General features: G+C 36.5%; 1 long non-coding RNA gene across 1 annotated transcript in view; it reads left to right on the forward strand.

Annotated features, from left to right (window-relative positions):
- The first annotated feature begins 10,832 nt into the window (after nt 1-10,832).
- LOC146998137 (uncharacterized) overlaps nt 10,833-17,846 on the forward strand; it is a 48,715-nt gene continuing 41,701 nt past the window's right edge. The window contains exon 1 of the long non-coding RNA XR_015040319.1: nt 10,833-11,008. This is a non-coding gene — a long non-coding RNA (uncharacterized LOC146998137). The remainder of the gene's footprint in view (nt 11,009-17,846) is intronic.

Consider the following 17,846-nt stretch of genomic DNA (forward strand, 5'->3'; position numbering starts at 1 on the left):
ACTTTTTAAAACGAACCGTGCAAGAAAATTTTTTTTCACTTACCCTTTTCAAGAAAAAGGTAAAATCTTCTTGAGGGGTTTTATATATGTATATTGAATTTATCTCGGGGGGAACCCTTTTGGATCTCCCCTCATCTTTAAATAAATTTACTAACGTTTTATACTCCGTTTCCGTAATATATGCAGAAAAAAGGCAAAAACCCACAAGGGGAAAAATACTCGATTAAAAAAAGAACCACCAGATAAGAACATTCAAACCGCAACAGAATTAACTGCTCAAATTAACAAGTAAAAATTTACAAAAAAGTAAAGCTTTCAGACTTTACATTACGCCCAAAGGGGCGTTTTTAACGTTTTGTGTGTCACCTTTCTTTATCAAATATAATGTTCTTTATACTTAAACCAGAAAAATTCAGTTCAACAGCAATATCGCAAAATAATTTTAAAATGAGCATATCTTTAGAATTTTCGATACACAGTTTTGCGCTTTGCACGTTGTTGTTTTTTTTTTTTTTTTTTTTTTTTTTTCCCACGTATTATTTTGCCGTTGTTCGCTTTGAAATCTTTGAGTTTGTTAATCAAAAATTCGTTCAAGTTTTACAAAATATCAATCAGATAATAAAAAAAATTCGAAATTCCAAGTTTGGGCTTCCAGATGCCCATATTAGTTTGGAAACGTAAGTAGTGGGAAACAGCCGGTTCAGGGGCAGGAGGCGGTGCAAGCGGAGGCGCAGCAGATAAGTAGGAATGTTTCGGGATTCTTGATTTAGTGGATAAGATGACGTCACCGAAGGAGGTTGGATTTATGTGATAAGTTTATATGTGTTAATATGTGGTTTATTAGGTGTCATATATATTTTAACCGGAGAATCAAAGTATTTGCGTGATTTTGAGGTATATTTTGAGAAAACTATAAATAACACATTGCTGTGATCATGCCGATTCGTATACTGTGTCGAATAATCGTATTTCCTGCTGCAATGAAGAAAACGTATCAAGATCCGGAACAAGTAGCAAGTTATGGACGTTTGGATGCCTTATATCGTGCTGCGCAAGGCAAAATATCGAAGAAAACGATCCAGAAGTGGTTGGAAAGTGTAGATACTTACACACTTCACAAACCCCTTCGCCACAGACTTCCCACGAATCGCGTCATAGTTTATAGTAAAGATAGCCAATGGCAAGCTGACTTAGTGGATGTGTCGCATTTTACGTAAGCATAATGATGGTTTCCGATACATTTTAACATGTATAGACATTTTATCAAAATTTGCTTGGGCGATTCCGCTCAAACAGAAGCGAGGAGAAAATGTGATAAAGTCTTTTACTGAAATTTTCACGGACCGTAAACCGAAAATGTTGCAAACAGATCAGGGAACAGAATTTAAAAATTTGAGATTTCAAAGATTTTTGAAAGAACATAATGTACGATTTTTCACAACGTTTAATTCTACAAAAGCTTCCGTAGTGGAAAGATTTAACCGCACTTTAAAAACTAAAATGTGGAAGTACTTTACAAGTCACAATACTTTCAAATATATCGATGTGTTAGATAAATTAATGAAAAGTTATAATAACATTTATCATTCGAGTATTAAAAGAGCTCTTGCAGAGGTGAATGATGAAAATGAGTCAGAGGTATGGTTTACATTGTACAAAGACTTGGAAGAAGCGAAATCCGTACACTGTGTTTTCAATGTTGGAGATGTTGTTTGCGTCTCGAAAAGTAAATTATTATTTGAGAAAGGGTATGAAACTAACTGGACTGAAGAACTGTTTATAGTGACGGAATGTATTAAAAGACGAAATCCATTTGTTTATAAAATTAAAGATTTATTAGGAGAACCGATACAAGATACGTTTTATGCTCAAGAACTTCAAAAAGTGAAACTGAAAGAGAAATTTCCCGTGGAGAAAATTTTAAAGAAGCGTACGCGGAGAGGTTATGTAGAGTATTTAGTTAAATTTCGCGGCTATCCGTCTAAATTTGATGATTGGCTCCCTGCATCTAACTTATTCCCAATATAAAAAGCGAAAGCCTGTGTATATCCCACTCAGTTTTCGCCATGAGTTTCTACGTGACGTTGCCGAGAATAAGCTCTATGAGTTATTTTCCTGAAAACAAAATATCTCATTATATTACTCGCTTGCCTGTACCCATTGAATTGCAGGGAGAGTGGGAAGTTTCTGTAGTTGAATTCCTTTACCCTCACACTTGATATAATATAAATGCCAGTGATAATTTAATTGGATTTGATTTAAATGACGGTAAAATAATCGGAAGAAGGATCCCTCTAGGTTTTTATGACAAAGTAGAAGACATTTTAAAGGCGATATAAATTAATGAAATGCTGAATAAAATTTCATTTACTTTCAATACTGTAACAAAGCATGTTAGTGTAAAGAGTTAAAAATGGAGCTCGCCTACTATTACAGGATGGATTATGTCAAATGCTAGGTTTTGAGCCTATGGTCATTTCTTCTACGGAAGCGGATGCTGATGTAACGGTAGTTAGTCCTTACATAGCTGACCCATGTTGTACTTACCGCGTTTTGTTTTTTTATACAGATGTTGTGAAACCACAGATCGTGGGTGATGTTCTAGCCCCTCTCCTTCGAATCGTCAAAGTCACAGGAAATGATGGAGAAGTCGTGTGTGAACAATATGATAGACCTCATTACTTACCTGTCAACCGAAAAATTATAGAGACGATTGAAATTGTTATAAGAACGCACAGAGGCGAATTGACGCCATTTGAGCGCGGACGTTCATACGTGAAACTTCACTTTCGCCAAAAGTACTTGTCATAATGTATGTACCGTGCCAGTGTTGTCAGAAATCTTTTGAGGATTACTACTTGCAGGAAACAGGAGATGGACTTAATTTTTACCAAGGTGTACCTCACCAGAAGGGATATGGTTTTGGCGGCTTATTTAGATCACTTTTTCGAGCAGCAGTTCCTCTTTTCAAGTCGGGCGCTAAAGCAGTTGGTAAACAAATGCTACAAACAGGACTAAACGTATTAAATGATGTATCTCAGGGAAATAATGTGAAAGATTCGGTCAATAAACGTTTCAAAGAAGCGGGGCGCGAACTTACTGACAAAGCCGCTCTAAAAGTAAAGAACATGATTGGTTCTGGAAGAAATAAAAAGAGAAGACTTGCTAGAAAATCAGTCATTTCAAGTCGAACAAAGAAGATGAGAGCATCACCCGATATTTTTTCTTAAGATGACTTCGTTTATTCGTAAAGATTCTCCAGCTTGTGTGAAATCAGAATTAGATTTGTTTCTAATACTTCCTACACAAACGGCTATCGAAAAAGGACAGTATGTTGAATATCACCCTCTCTCGAATATACGTGACGGTGGTCCAGTCGAATTTAACATTTCGCGTACTGGCGAAGACTATCTTGACTTAAGTTCATCGTATATTTATGTTAAAGTTAAAATCGTGAAAGCAAATGGATCAATCAAGGATTATGTATCCCCTGTGAATCCTTATTTTTACATGCATTATTCTCACAAGTAGATGTGAGTTTGAACGAAAGAATCATATCGGCTTCTACGAATACGTATCCTTACCGTGCTTACATTGAAACATTACTAAACTATGGAGAAGATGCCAAGAAAAGTTTACTCACCTGTGAATGCTTCTACAAAGATACCTGTCTCACCGAAGTGAATCCATTGGCGGATAAACCGAACGAAGGTATGAAAAAACGATTAGAACTCATCAAAGGCAGTAACACTCTGGATATGATTGGTCAACTTTACTGTGATATTTTTGAGCAAAACAGACTTTTACTCAATTTAGTAGATGTCAAGATCATCTTACAACGCAGCAAAGCACCCTTCTGTTTAGTGTCACCCGAAGAAAATTATTCTCGAACATGCTTCCATGTTTATTAGAAAAGTGAAAGTGAGTCCAGGGGTCTCTCTAGGCCATGCGAAAGCACTAGAAAAAAGTACTGCCAAATATCCCATTGACTGAGTCTTATGTAAAACATATTCCGTTTCACAAGGAAGTTGGTCATTTCTTCAAGATAATGTTTTCTTGGGTGTTATGCCAAAACGTGTGATCATCACCTGTCTCTCCAATGCAGCTATGAACGGACAGTACAAATCCAATCCATTCGTGTTTCATTATTATATTGTGAACTTTTTATCCGTGTATATCGACGGACACCCTATACCGGGCAAACCACTGGAGCTCGATTTTGATTCGAACAATTACATAAGAGCTTATCATAGTCTGTTTTCAGGATTTAATCGAGACAGAGGGATTTATTTATCAAGAGATGATTATTCTGCCGGTCATACCTTATATGCATTTGATTTGACACCAGACTTGTGCAACGATTCTCATCTGAACCTACAATAACAAGGCAATTTACGAGTAGAATTGAAGTTTTCGAAAGCTCTGACTGAAACTATTTCGGTACTTATTTATGCTGAATTTGAAAACGTGATTGAGATAAACAAATCTCGGCACGTATTATGTGATTTCACAAATTAAATATGAATACAATTCAACTGCATCGCATCCTGTTCTCGAATATTTTTACGCGAGATGCCTTTTTAGGGGTGTTTCCGAGCGATCACTTACCTCATATTGTGATTCAGAACTATCCATCGTGTTTCATCGCTAATGTGGATTCGACAGAAGAACCTGGAAGTCATTGGTTGGCCTTCTATATTCCATCACCCCTGCAAATGGAGTTTTTCGATTCTTATCATCACCCTCCCTCAGCCTTTTTAGGAGAAATTTCGGATTTCGCCTCGAGATATGCTCAAGTGGAATATAACCCCATACCTTTACAAAGTGACGGAACAGCCGTATGTGGACATTATTGTATCTATTTCCTATATTCCAGATGTCGCGGATATTCAATGAAGAATGTATTACATCATTTTATTCCTAAAAATATATGTAACGATAGAAAAGTTTATGATTTTGTAAACAATCATTTTCGTGTACACACTCCATTCCTTCAATAAAAATGCATTTAAATGATTAATTATGCGTCTTGTCATCATTTACCATGGAGTTTCCAAAACTGCAGCATCCTTTTACTATGGTCATCGCGGGACCCACAGGTTGTGGGAAAACATTTTTTGTGAGGGATCTGATTAAATATAAGAAGGACATGTTTTCGATCGTGCCCGATAAAATTGTCTGGTTCTACGGGATCCACCAACCTCTTTACGAAGAAATGGAAGATAATATTACATTCGTAGAAGGATTACCCAAGAACTTTCGCGAATTTTTAGGTGTGCATACTTTATTCATATTAGATGACTTGATGCAAGAAGGAACAAAAGATAATCGTTTAACTCAGCTGTTTAGTAGAGGAAGTCATCACTTAAACTTAGTATTATTTTTATAACGCAAAATTTTTTTCATAAAGGTAAAGAAATGCGAGATGTGACTTTAAATGCACACTATTTAATACTTTGTAAAAATCGCAGAGATATGAGTCAGATATCTCACTTGGGAAAACAACTCTTTCCTAGAAACTTAAAATTTTTTCAAGAAACTTATGAAGATGCAACTAAGAAACCCTATACTTATTTGCTCATTGATCTGCGCGCCGATACACCGGAAGAATTACGTTTGCGCACAAACATTTTACCTCATCAAACGCAATACGTATATCAACCTAAGCATTTTTAAACAGAGTTCATTTAAAAAGATGACAGTGACGGAATAGCATCAAAGACAGCTGAAATTACTTCAAATTTGTCCTAAAAAATTATTGAAAGAAGTCCTGAAACGTGTCCCCTCTTCGTGTATAAAAGCCATATGTGAATGCTGCCTAAATACTTTAAAAGGAAACGTACCTCTTTCAAAGCATCAAAAGAGACATCTTCGGAAGCATAAACAGACCTTAAGAAAATTAGCGTATGAAAAATCTCCTATTCGGGAAAAACGCAAGTGGATTGTACAAAAAGGTGGTTTTCTCAACGTATTGATTCCTGCAGCTTTAAGTGCCATTACTGCAATCTTAAATGGAACACGTTAAAAAGTACGTTTTAATACCCGAAGGGTCCGTGACCAAACCTTCCGAAAAACATGCCAATGAATTAGATCGCGAAATGTCACGCATTCTCAACAGTTCCCTAGCAGAAGATGAAAAAGTCAAGTTATATTATGAACTTTTACAAAAGAAATTAAAAATGCAGTATTTTAACCCACCTTGGATTATCGGAAAAAAGACATTTGATGAAGGAATGAAAAAGAAATGCAATCTCCCTCTGAGAAACGTCAAAATAAAAGCTATGAAGATATTGTGATGAATAATGTTTCTACAAATTTACGGAAATATGCAAACAATATTCTCGACATTTTCAAGAAATATCCTGAAGTTATCAGATGGAATGAACTGGGAGAAATATTCTACCGAGACGAATTAGTGGAAAATTCTAATATTGTGGACTTGATGGCTATACTTTTAACAAACTCAAAAAAATCTCCGAAAGGAAAAGATAAATTTTTAACAGCTATCGAGAATTTAAATATACCATCTCATTATATTAAAAATAAAAATCTGTATGATGTGAAAAATGTAAAAATGGTATCCGAAGATCTGTTATCTGTTTACTATCCTGTAATGTATTTAGCAGTAATTTACAAAACAGACAATCTTCTTAGTAGAACATAAATTTTATTTCTAGTTCTCGGTGATAGACAAATTTTATACAATTCTTAAGTGGCAAAATTTTAATACTACTCCTAGCTGGCAAAATCTTCAGAATACAAAATCTTTTTAAAACAATATCTCTCGTTGCTGAGTAACGGTTTGATACAAACATGGCGTTGCCACTGCAACAATAATTATATTTATTTATTAAATAACAAGATATTACAACCTCTCCCCCTCCAGATAAACTTTAATGTATATTTTTATAAATTAAAGTTTATCTACTTTTTTATAAATTAAAGTTTATCTATCTAAAGTTTACGGTTTTTAAAACAATAATATCAGCACAACACAGAATTAAAATACAAGCATTTAAAGGAGAATTAAACAAGAAATAACATAATAAACATACACTGAAGAAGAGAGGAAGGAACAAAATATTTTTTTATCTATATAGAGAAACAAATTATTTAATCAGGCCAGGGAGTACGACTTAATGCGTCTACATTTTTATGGTTTACTTCGATGAACGATCGTGTAATTTTAGGGTTGTAGTACCAGTGCCCATCTCATAAGTCGTGGATTTAGACTCACATTATTTTTGAGCCAAACTAAGGAATTATGATCGGTCATGATGAGGAATTTAGTATGCCCGTCTAAATAACATTGAAGTTTCTTTACAGCAAATATAATGGCGGCGCATTCCTTTTCTTTTACTTTGAAATCATTTGTCTTGCTGGAATTTTCATTTTTAGCTTCGTTAAGCAATGACGCTAAATCTCTGCTTTGATGCTGAGATTCAATTAATTCCTTTGAATTAACATTAATCACTTTCTTAAGTTCCTTGTCTTTCTCATCAGCTTGAGGTAAAATATCTTCGTCAGTTTCAATAAACTTCAGTTCTTCTAGTTTCTCCATTTCAATTTCTCTGTTTCGATCATCTTCATGAGATCTTTTTACTTGAGATCGTGTCAAAATTGCATTTATTTTTTCTAAATTTCAGAATGATTTACTTTTGAACAATTGGGCAGTTTTGTTACCCAATACATATCTGCCTGGATCATTTGTAAAAACAGCTGCCTTTGTCTTTATATGACCAAGTTCGCAATTAATTTCAACGGTAGACACACTAAATGGTCATTTAAAAGATATTGTACCCAGACATGTTCTCCAGTCATTTTTGCGTTATCTATGTATTTTCGAGAAATAACATCAACAGTGGCTCCTGTGTCTCGAAGAATAGGCATTTCATGGCCATTAACTAAACCGTTAATTGTATATGTCTCTAACATATCATCATTCGAAGATACGCAATTTATCTTTTCATTTGGTTTTAAGCGAGGACACTGAGGCTTAAAATGTTCGTATGATCCACACTCGAAACAACGTGGTCGATACCTTTTGTCATATAAATTTTCTTGGTTCTTGTTTTGAAATTGACTTCTTTGTCGGTGATCTTTCTGGTATTTTGAATTGTCCCATTTATCAGAATGCTTAAAATGAGGCGGATGCTCTATTTTTTTTCACAAAATTATCATAACGCGGTTTAAATGATCCTTTGTTAATTTTCTCAGTCTGATTGACATAAAATTTCGGTTTTATTGTTTTCCTCACATCTTCAAAATCTTCAATTTTCTTAACTATTTCAGTAGGTGAAATGATGGTTGTCCATTGATCCATAAAATGTTCTTTGAAATCAGGAGAGGTACGCTTTTTTATTTGATCAACCAGCATGAGATCTTTTAGCTGTTCAAAAGTTTTAATGTTTAATCCGTTAAGCCATCCTTCTAAATAATTCTTTAATTCATAGTAGAAATCATACCAAGTACTTTCAGTAGATTTCTGGTGTTTATTAAATAGTTGTCGAAATTTTTCCGCACTTAATTCAAATCGTTGTAACAGTAAAGTTTTCACATATTCATACTTTTTCGCGTCCTCTTCTGGTTCTCTAGCAATAAGCTGAACAATGTCGGGAGGCAGCAATGAAATAAGTTGAGTCACTTGATTTTCAGCAGGTATATTCATTATTTTAGCTTGACGCTCAAATAACACCAGAAATAAACTTATTTCATCTTCTTTAGGGTTGAAACGTGGCATGACATCGTGAATTCTGATTTTTAAAGGCTGCTCAGGTAACTGCGTAGTTTCTACCGGCTGTGCTGTGGCAGCCATTGCTTCCAGTTGAAGTTTCTGTAGCTCAAAGGCTCTAATTCGCTCTTCTCTTTCAAGCTCTTCTTTTCTTTCTTCTCTTTCGCGTTCTTCTCTTCTTTCTTCTCTTTCGCGTTCTTTTTCTCTTTCTTCTCTTTCGCGTTTCTTTTCTCTTTCTTCTCTTTCGCATTCTTCTTTTCGTTCCCTTTCTTCTCTAATTGCAGCCAGTAGTTCTCGAGTAAACTCCTCATCATAATCGGGACTTTCAGAAATCAGTTTATGCAATTGAGCAATCTTAAAATCAGGTTTCACGGTTAAACCTAACTCTTCTGCTAGTACTTTTAAATCCTGTTTTTTACTCCTAGCTAAGAATGACATGTTGACACGTTACTTTTAATAGGCTTCCTTTTGAAATTCAATCTAAAAGCTCGTACTTGTATTAAAAATATATAATTTCTGGCGAGATTTAATTTCTCGAATACGAAATTCACACTAACCAATTGGAGAGAATTATTTTAACAACTTTGCCAGGTTCGCACAAAATAATTTAATACTACGTCGGGTTGACGTTTTAACTCACTATTCACAAGCCTCGTTAGCTATAACTATATAAACACCTTTGCCAGTTAGGCAATACAATGGAATTTTACCAACGTCAGTTAACGATTTTACTATCTATCTCCACGCCTGGTTGGCGATAACAAAAACAATTTTTGCCAGTTTGGCAATACAACTTTTAGAATATACAATCTGTAATACGTCGGGATGACGTTACTATCTACCACACGCCTGGATAGCGAGAACTTAGACTTTGCCAATTCTGCAGTATAATCAATTCACTCTACGTCAGTTTGACGTTATTACTTATTTTCACGCGCCTGCTTGGCAACAAATTCAAAAACTCAGCTAGCAGTTCTTTTATATATATATATATATATATATATATATATAAATGCCGGATGGCTTACACATATCAAAAATTTCAATACAAATAAAAGTAAAGCATAAATAATAATTTTAAAATACTTCTTTACCACAAATATCAATTATAAATTTAAGCTGAATATTTTTAGCGTTAGTTATTTTAAACAAAATCTTACACGATAAACTATAATTCTGAAACAAAGTATTAAAATTTAATAAAATCTTTTTTTTTTTTAAGAAAACCAAAAGTTAATCTTACCTTCAGAGATCAGCAGTATCCTATTTTTGACAGTTTTTTCCTCGGACGCAAGTTACAGAAGCACAGAAGATAATCTTTGAATGATCTGCTTCAAATCTGGCTTTAAAACGGCAGACTTCTTACATCCATTTATCCTTGAAATAAACAAACTTGGCAATTGGTATTAGCAAACTTGTTGTAAAAAATTCAGTAAATTTCTGGGATTAGGAGACCAGCACCATCGAAATTGATAATTGCACTCCTAATTTCCAGTATCTCGGTGGAACCTCCAATTTATTAAGACTGTAATGTATTTTGCAGTAATTTACAAAACAGACAATCTTCTTAGTAGAACATAAATTTTATTTCTAGTTCTCGGTGATAGACAAATTTTATACAATTCTTAAGTGGCAAAATTTTAATACTACTCCTAGCTGGCAAAATCTTCAGAATACAAAATCGTTTTAAAACAATATCTCTCGTTGCTGAGTAACGGTTTGATACAAATATGGCTTTGCCACTTCAACAATAATTATATTTATTTATTAAATAACAAGATATTACAACCCTACCATAGTAATGAATGTTTCCTGTTATCTGTTTACAAGGATGATTTATCTGTTGATTAGGATACCTTTTGATAATATATAGTAATCCATAAACTATCATTTCCCTAATCCCATGTTTACTATTGCTTATCTGTTTAACTTGAATTCACTCATTTCGATCAGAGATTAGATTGATGTCACTCGTTAGTATCAAAATCTGATAATTCATGAACAAGAGTCACACGATGGTATTGAATCAGATGATTAACGAAATCATGTGACAAATGTTCTAGAATGTTCCAAATGAAATCATTAGCATTTGATTGGTTAGAACAAGATTACCCATAATTCCTGCGATGTGTATATAACGTCCAGCATGCTCAGACAATCTCATATTGCATCTTGATTTGATAGTATCTATCAAGTATTCAACTTTTAAATTAAAAAATGGAAAACTTCTATAACGATGTTGCTGCTGACCATGTCATCAGTTTGGTTCCTGAACATGTAAGTTTTAATTTTATTTTGTGAAATATTTTATTTTGTGAAAATTACTTTAGGGTGGATCACCCTTTTAAGACCTTTTATGTGAGGGAAATTTTTTTTAATGTAAAATATAAAATTAAATATTACTCATAAAGTTTTTCAGTATTTTGCTGGGAATACTAAATGTTTCATATGAATTACATAGTGAATTTTTAGTATTGGTATATGTTTGGAGCGTTTGAATTTTTAGTGTCGGTGTATGTTTTGAGTGTCTGTTAGGAAAGTTTAAAGTGAACGTAATTTAAAAATGTTTCATACATTTTTGCATTTAAAAATGTTTCAGGCATAAATTTGATAATTTTAAAGCTTGAGTGCATATGTGAGAGAAAATTTTTTAAATGTAAAATATAAAATTAAATATTACACATAAAGTTTTTCAGTATTTTGTTAGACATGTTTTAGGTATGTTTCATATAAAGTCGGTGTTTAAAAATTTTTTAATAAAGTTTGAATCTTTAGAATCTATTAGGAAAGTTTAAAACTTAGAACATCAATTCTTTATATTAAAGCGAGAATGTAAATTTTAGAAAATGAACTTAGGTAACGCTAAACTTAATAGGTTAAATTTATATTTTGAATATTATTGAATGTGTGTTAAATGTCAAAGGATTAAACTGTGTAAAAGTAACTTATTTCGTTACTGTTATTTAGTTACATTTGTATAGTTGTTATTTTTGCATATAAAGTCATTGCGTTTTAAAAAAGGTAACGAACGGTACGGTATCAGAAAATGTTAACGATAAAAATCGCGATAAGCCTTCTCCGTTTAACATAGGAGAATTCATAGTTGACCTTTGTATAGCTAGTTAAAAGCTATGAGGCGAGTTTTAAAAGCATAGAATAGCTTACCCCCTCTTTGTTCCTTTCTCAGATGTGTCCCACTTGTGGTAAAGGGTTTACGGTAAAACGGAGCTTGATTCGTCATCTTAAAACTCATTCAGGGGAAAAATCCTTTCTTTGTGATATGTGTGAAAAGTCATTCACTCGCGGCAGTGATTTGGATCGGCATAAGAAAACCCATGAAAATGCTTCTTTGAATTGTGCAACCTGTTCGATGAAATTTACGCGAGCTGATAATTTGAGACGTCACGAATTGTCTCATTTGAGATCTTTTGCCTGTGCAGAGTGCTCTCAAATATTTAATAGACATAGCGATCTGTTACACCATATTCGTGTAGAACACAGTGTTACACGAACCCATGAAAAACGCCGTAATACGGATCCTTCTGCCAGCGCTTCGAAACGGGTCAAAACGACTCGTGTTCGAGATATTTTCTCGACGGAAACCATATTCCCCAACGCAGAACACAGTCAAAATGTAGACGTATTTTTCGGACATTTGAGACCTCTGTTAAATGAAACATTGCAACAAAATTTAAGTGCCCATCGCAGCTTAAAATGGTACGGGGTCATCAATGTTTTGATGATAATGGGGGATAATGGGGATGGTGAGAAAGAATATGCTAGCCCCTATTTCCGAAGTAAATGTGCGCGCCTCTTAAATACACACGATGTCGAGCCTCAAGTCGAAGAGGCCTTTGAAAAAATAAAAAATAACTTTGAAGAATTTTTGAAAAACGGATCAGGGTGGGTCTTGGAGAAAATTAACAAATTTGAATTAAATGTGGCTCGTTATGAAGTCTTTCCGGGTAGCAGTTACATCCCTCTGCCTAAGAAACTGGCCGATAAAAAGGCCATCTTAAATATAAAAAATTATGAGGATGACAAATGTTTTGTGTGGTGTTTAATCGCCCACAAAATGAATATTTCACGAGAAAATACTCCTCGTCATCTTTCTCACTACAAGCCTCACGAATCGAGCATTCAGTTGGGGAACGTCACTTGCCCTGTCACTTGCGTATTTAGAAAAGCTAAATAATCTGCGAATAAATGTGTTCGGCTATGAAGACGAAGAAGTGTTCCCCCTGCACGTATCTAAACATACGAATGAGGACTGTATTAATTTGCTCCTGATCAGCGAAGAAGATAAGCAGCATTACTGCCTGATTCGGAACATGTCGCGTCTTCTAGGAGACGTCAGTAAACATGATGGTTCTTATCATATCTGCTATCGATGCCTCCACCGCTTTCAGAAGGAAGATACGTTAAAGGAACATTTAAAATATTGCGTCGAGCATTCTGTTCAACACGTGAAAATGCCGGAAGAAGGAGAAAATATACTTTCCTTCACAAACATTCAGTTTCAACATCGCGTCCCCTTTATTGTGTATGCGGACTTTGAATCCATAGTTGTGCCGATGGACAGTGCGCAGCAGTGTGAAAGTGTTTCCTTTACCAACAAAATTGCACAACACCAGCCGTGTGGCTATGCCTATGTACTGATTGGCCCAAACAGCACCGTTTTGAAACCAGCGAGTGTATACCGAGGTGAAAATGCCGCGGAACATTTTGTGCAATCCCTCATTCAAGTGAAAAAAGAACTGGTCGAGCAGCTGACGCACGTCGCTTCCATGATCTTCACTGACAAAGACAAACAAAACTTTCTCTCAGCGACTCACTGTTACATTTGCAAAAACGCGTTGGGGAAAGATAGAGAGATCACTGCCATATTACTGGGCAATACCGAGGGGCTCTGCACTCCAACTGCAATTTACAATACCAATTGAAAAAGTGCATCCCTGTAATTTTTCATAATTTGAAGAATTACGATGCCCATCATATCCTTCAAGGGCTAAAAAACGTGAAAGATCACGAAGTAAAAGTAATCGCAACGAGTATGGAAAAATATATTGTTGCGTGCGTACGGGTTCGTTATGAAATGAATGCACAAGTCCGATGAAAAATGAACAAAAATTTATTATTGTCACAACAGAAATGCTTAAATTTTCTCAAATTATCATGCAGTATCACAATATCTCACAGTAGTTATCTTTTAACTACTTAAATGTACAATAGAACGTAATTCAAAACAGCTAAAGAACGCTAATTCGCGAATTCGCTATAATCAACAACGGCAGTTTTCTAAACAACAACAAACTAAGCAACTACTACAAACTGAGATGTTTTCCTCCTTTTATAAGATTTTAAAATCACGCGCTAGAATTTTCCAGCACTTTCTCGAAATCAAAAGGAGATATTTATTTATTTAACGCATGCGCTCTTGTATTTTTAATTTTTCCGGCTTAGCTTTCTTTTAATATTCGTCACGCGCTGCACTGCGCGAGAAATAAAACCATTTAATTTATAATTGAACTAACATTAGCTTTTTAAATACCAAATTCGTAACACTGCCCCCTTCCCAAGGACTGCACGTCCCGGGCAGTACAATCTCTGGACAGGAAGCTAAACTTACAACTGTGGCATAAATGCAACTGAGGCATAAATATTACATTACAATATCAAACAATATAAACAATAAATGCAATAACTAACTTAAACAAATCAAATGCTATCAAATACTAAATGCAAAACAAATACTAAATACAAATCAAATACTAAATGCAAATCAAATACTAAATACAAATCAAATCAAATGCACATTTATAATCAAAAAGGACCATGGTCTGATACTATTTACAATTATTTACATTACGTACTATGGCCATAGTAATGAGCTAACCTGTCGTAATGAACGACTTTAGATTTAGAGTTCGAACACTTACGAATCCGAACCACGACGTCATTCAGCCTTTTTAGGACTGTATACGGGCCATCCCAAGGTGACTGTAATTTCGGACAAAGTCCTTTCCGTCGAGTCGGATTCCACAACCACACCTTGTCTCCTTCGTGGAACTGATGTTCAGTAGCTCTTGTGTCGTAGCGGGTCTTCATCTTCTCCGTCGCCAAGTTGACTCGCTCTCGTGCAAAGTTGTGCATCACTTCAAACCGGGCCTGGAGATCTTGAATATATTCCTCAGACGATGAAGGAGCATCCGGAGGGCGGCCAAACAATAGATCACAAGGCAGACGAAGGTCACGACCGAAGAGCATCTGTGATGGAGAATAGCCGGTAATCTCGTGGACAGCACTGCGGTAAGCCAGTAAAAAGAGTGGTAATTTCTTGTCCCAGGCCTGTTGATTTCTGGAAGCCACTAATGAGAGGTTATTAAGGATGGTTCGATTGAACCTCTCTACCATGCCGTCCGACTGGGGATGCAATGGCGTCGTTTGAGTTTTGTCAATGCCAAGTAGTTTGCATAGTTCTTTGATTACTGCCGAGGCAAAATTCCTTCCCTGATCGGAATGTAACTGAAGAGGCACTCCGAACCTGGAAATCCAGTGCTGTATCATTACCTCAGCTACTGTGACTGCCTCTTGATCATGTATAGGATAAGCTTCAGGCCACCTGGTGAAGTAGTCAATGACAACGAGTATGTATTTGTTGCCATCAGCAGTTCGTGGGAGGTCCCAGGATATCAAAGGCGATACGTTCAAAAGGCGCCCCTACGTTGTAGCGTTGCAGCTTGCCTCGGCTGCGTCTCCTCGGTCCTTTCCGACCTGCACAGGCATCGCAAGATCGGCACCACTTTTGCACGTCATTCTTTGCATTATTCCAGTAAAAGCGCTCACGAACTCTCTGCAAGGTCTTCATTATTCCAAAGTGACCTCCAGTAGGGGTGCTATGTAACTCTTTAAGGACATCAGGAATGCGGGATCTTGGAAGTATAAGTTGCCATCGGAACGTCTTCCCATCATCCGATTCGAATTTCCGGTATAAGACGCCGTTTCGAATGTGAAGTGAATCCCAGAGTGCCCAATATTGTTTGGTTGTAGGACTACAGATAGAAATGTCCTGCCAGGTAGGTTTTCTGTTTGATGACTCCATTAAATCAATTATGGGTTTAATGTCGCGGTCTTCCAGCTGGTCTTTCCTGACTTAATCATCACTCCACGGTTCTCGATCAGCCGATGTTGATGTTGTAATTTGTCTTGCGACCGGAGTCAGCAGCTCGTATTTCGCTTCCACCCTGGAACAATATCGGCAGCTTTCTTGGCAAGGCCTTCTAGACAGGGCGTCGGCGTTTCCGTGTGATGATCCCTTACGATGACGGATAGTGATGTCATATTCTTGGAGTCTCTGTATCCACCTGGCTATTTGACCCTCAGGATTCTTGAAATTTAAAAGCCAGGTCAATGATGCATGACCGGTGCGGAGCAGGAATTTTCTGCCGTATAGATAGTGATGGAACTGTTCTACAGCTTTGACTATGGCGAGGAACTCTTTCCTGGTGACACAATAATTCCTCTCCGGTTTAGACAGGCACTTGCTCCAGTATCCCACTACACGTTCTTGGCCGTCTATTTCTTGGGACAAAACAGCACCAACACTTTCATTACTCGCGTCGGTGTCGAGAATAAATGGTTGGTCAAGCTGAGGATACGTCAGGATTGGAGCAGATGTTAAAGCCTCCTTTAAGTTGTTAAATGCATCCTCGCATTCTTTTGTCCACAAGAACTTTTGGTTGCTCTCTGTCAGCTTGTGTAGGGGTCTTGCGATGGAAGAAAAGTCCTTCACGAATTTCCTATAGTAGGTGCAAAGCCCTAGGAAGCTTCTCAGCTGATGGACATTTTCGGGACGTCTCCAGGATTTAACGGCTGATACCTTTTCAGGATCCGTGCGCACACCTTCTGCAGAGATGACATGTCCCAGGTAACTCACTTCCTTTCGGAACAATTTGCATTTAGCGGGACTCAGCTTCAGATTGGCTTCTTTCAGTTTCTGAAGCACTTTCCTAAGATTTTCTAAATGTTCTTCAAAACTCTTTCCGACGATGATGATGTCGTCCAGGTATATGAGGCAGGCTTCGTAGGAAAGGCCTTTCAAAACAGTTTCCATAAGACGTTCGAATGTTGCCGGCGCATTACACAGTCCAAACGGCATCACCTTGAATTGCCAAAGCCCTTGTCCCGTAGTAAATGCCGTCTTTTCTCGGTCTTCAGGCTGTATTTCTACCTGCCAATACCCACTCTTTAAATCAAGTGTTGAGAACCACTTGCTGCCAGAAAGAGTGTCTAGAATGTCGTCAATTCTAGGAAGAGGGTAACTGTCTTTCTTCGTAACCTCATTCAACCGGCGATAGTCGACGCAAAATCTTGTTGAGCCGTCTTTCTTTCTGACTAGGACGATGGGAGATGCCCATGGACTTACTGAAGGCTCGATGACATCGCTTTCTTTCATATCTTTTAACAGTGTTCGCACCTCTTCCTGTTTAGCAAACGGTAGACGTCTTGGATGTTGCTTGATCGGGGGATGATCGCCGGTATCTATTCTATGTTGTGTCAAACTAGTTCGACCCACGTCAGAAGACGAGCGGGAGAAAACAACTTGAAGATCTTTAATGACGCGATCGGCAGCATTCCTCTCTTTATCGTTTAATTGCGCATTCTGCAATAACTCCGATGTAATTCTCTCTGAGGACACGGGTTCTTGGATGTTACTCTTTCTTTCAACGGTGGTTACTGGAGTACATGTTGCAACCACTTCACCTTTCTTAATAATTCTCCCCTTCTCAGTTACATTGGCGACTCTCACCGGGATAACCGTTCTGGATAGGTCGACGAGTGTTGAGGCTACTAGTACTCCTTTTGGGCTATTACAGTTATTGGGATATTCTATGATGCCGTAGCGGAAATTTCTGTTTTCGGCTATGGATCCAGGAAGTAAAATTTCTGTTCTTGCCGGTATTGTGATATTGTCTTGTGCTATGATTTTATGGACAGATTTAACTTCATCATTGACTCCAAATAACGCTATGTCCTCAGATGTAGAATGCAATTCGTTATTTTTAAAGTCCAAGGAAAAATTGTATTTCCTTAGAAAGTCCAATCCGAGTATGCA

This window comes from Stegodyphus dumicola, chromosome 3 (genome assembly GCF_044657685.1).
Source record: "Stegodyphus dumicola isolate Sdum_Otavi_A_Nest chromosome 3, ASM4465768v1".
Lineage (NCBI taxonomy): Eukaryota > Metazoa > Arthropoda > Arachnida > Araneae > Eresidae > Stegodyphus > Stegodyphus dumicola.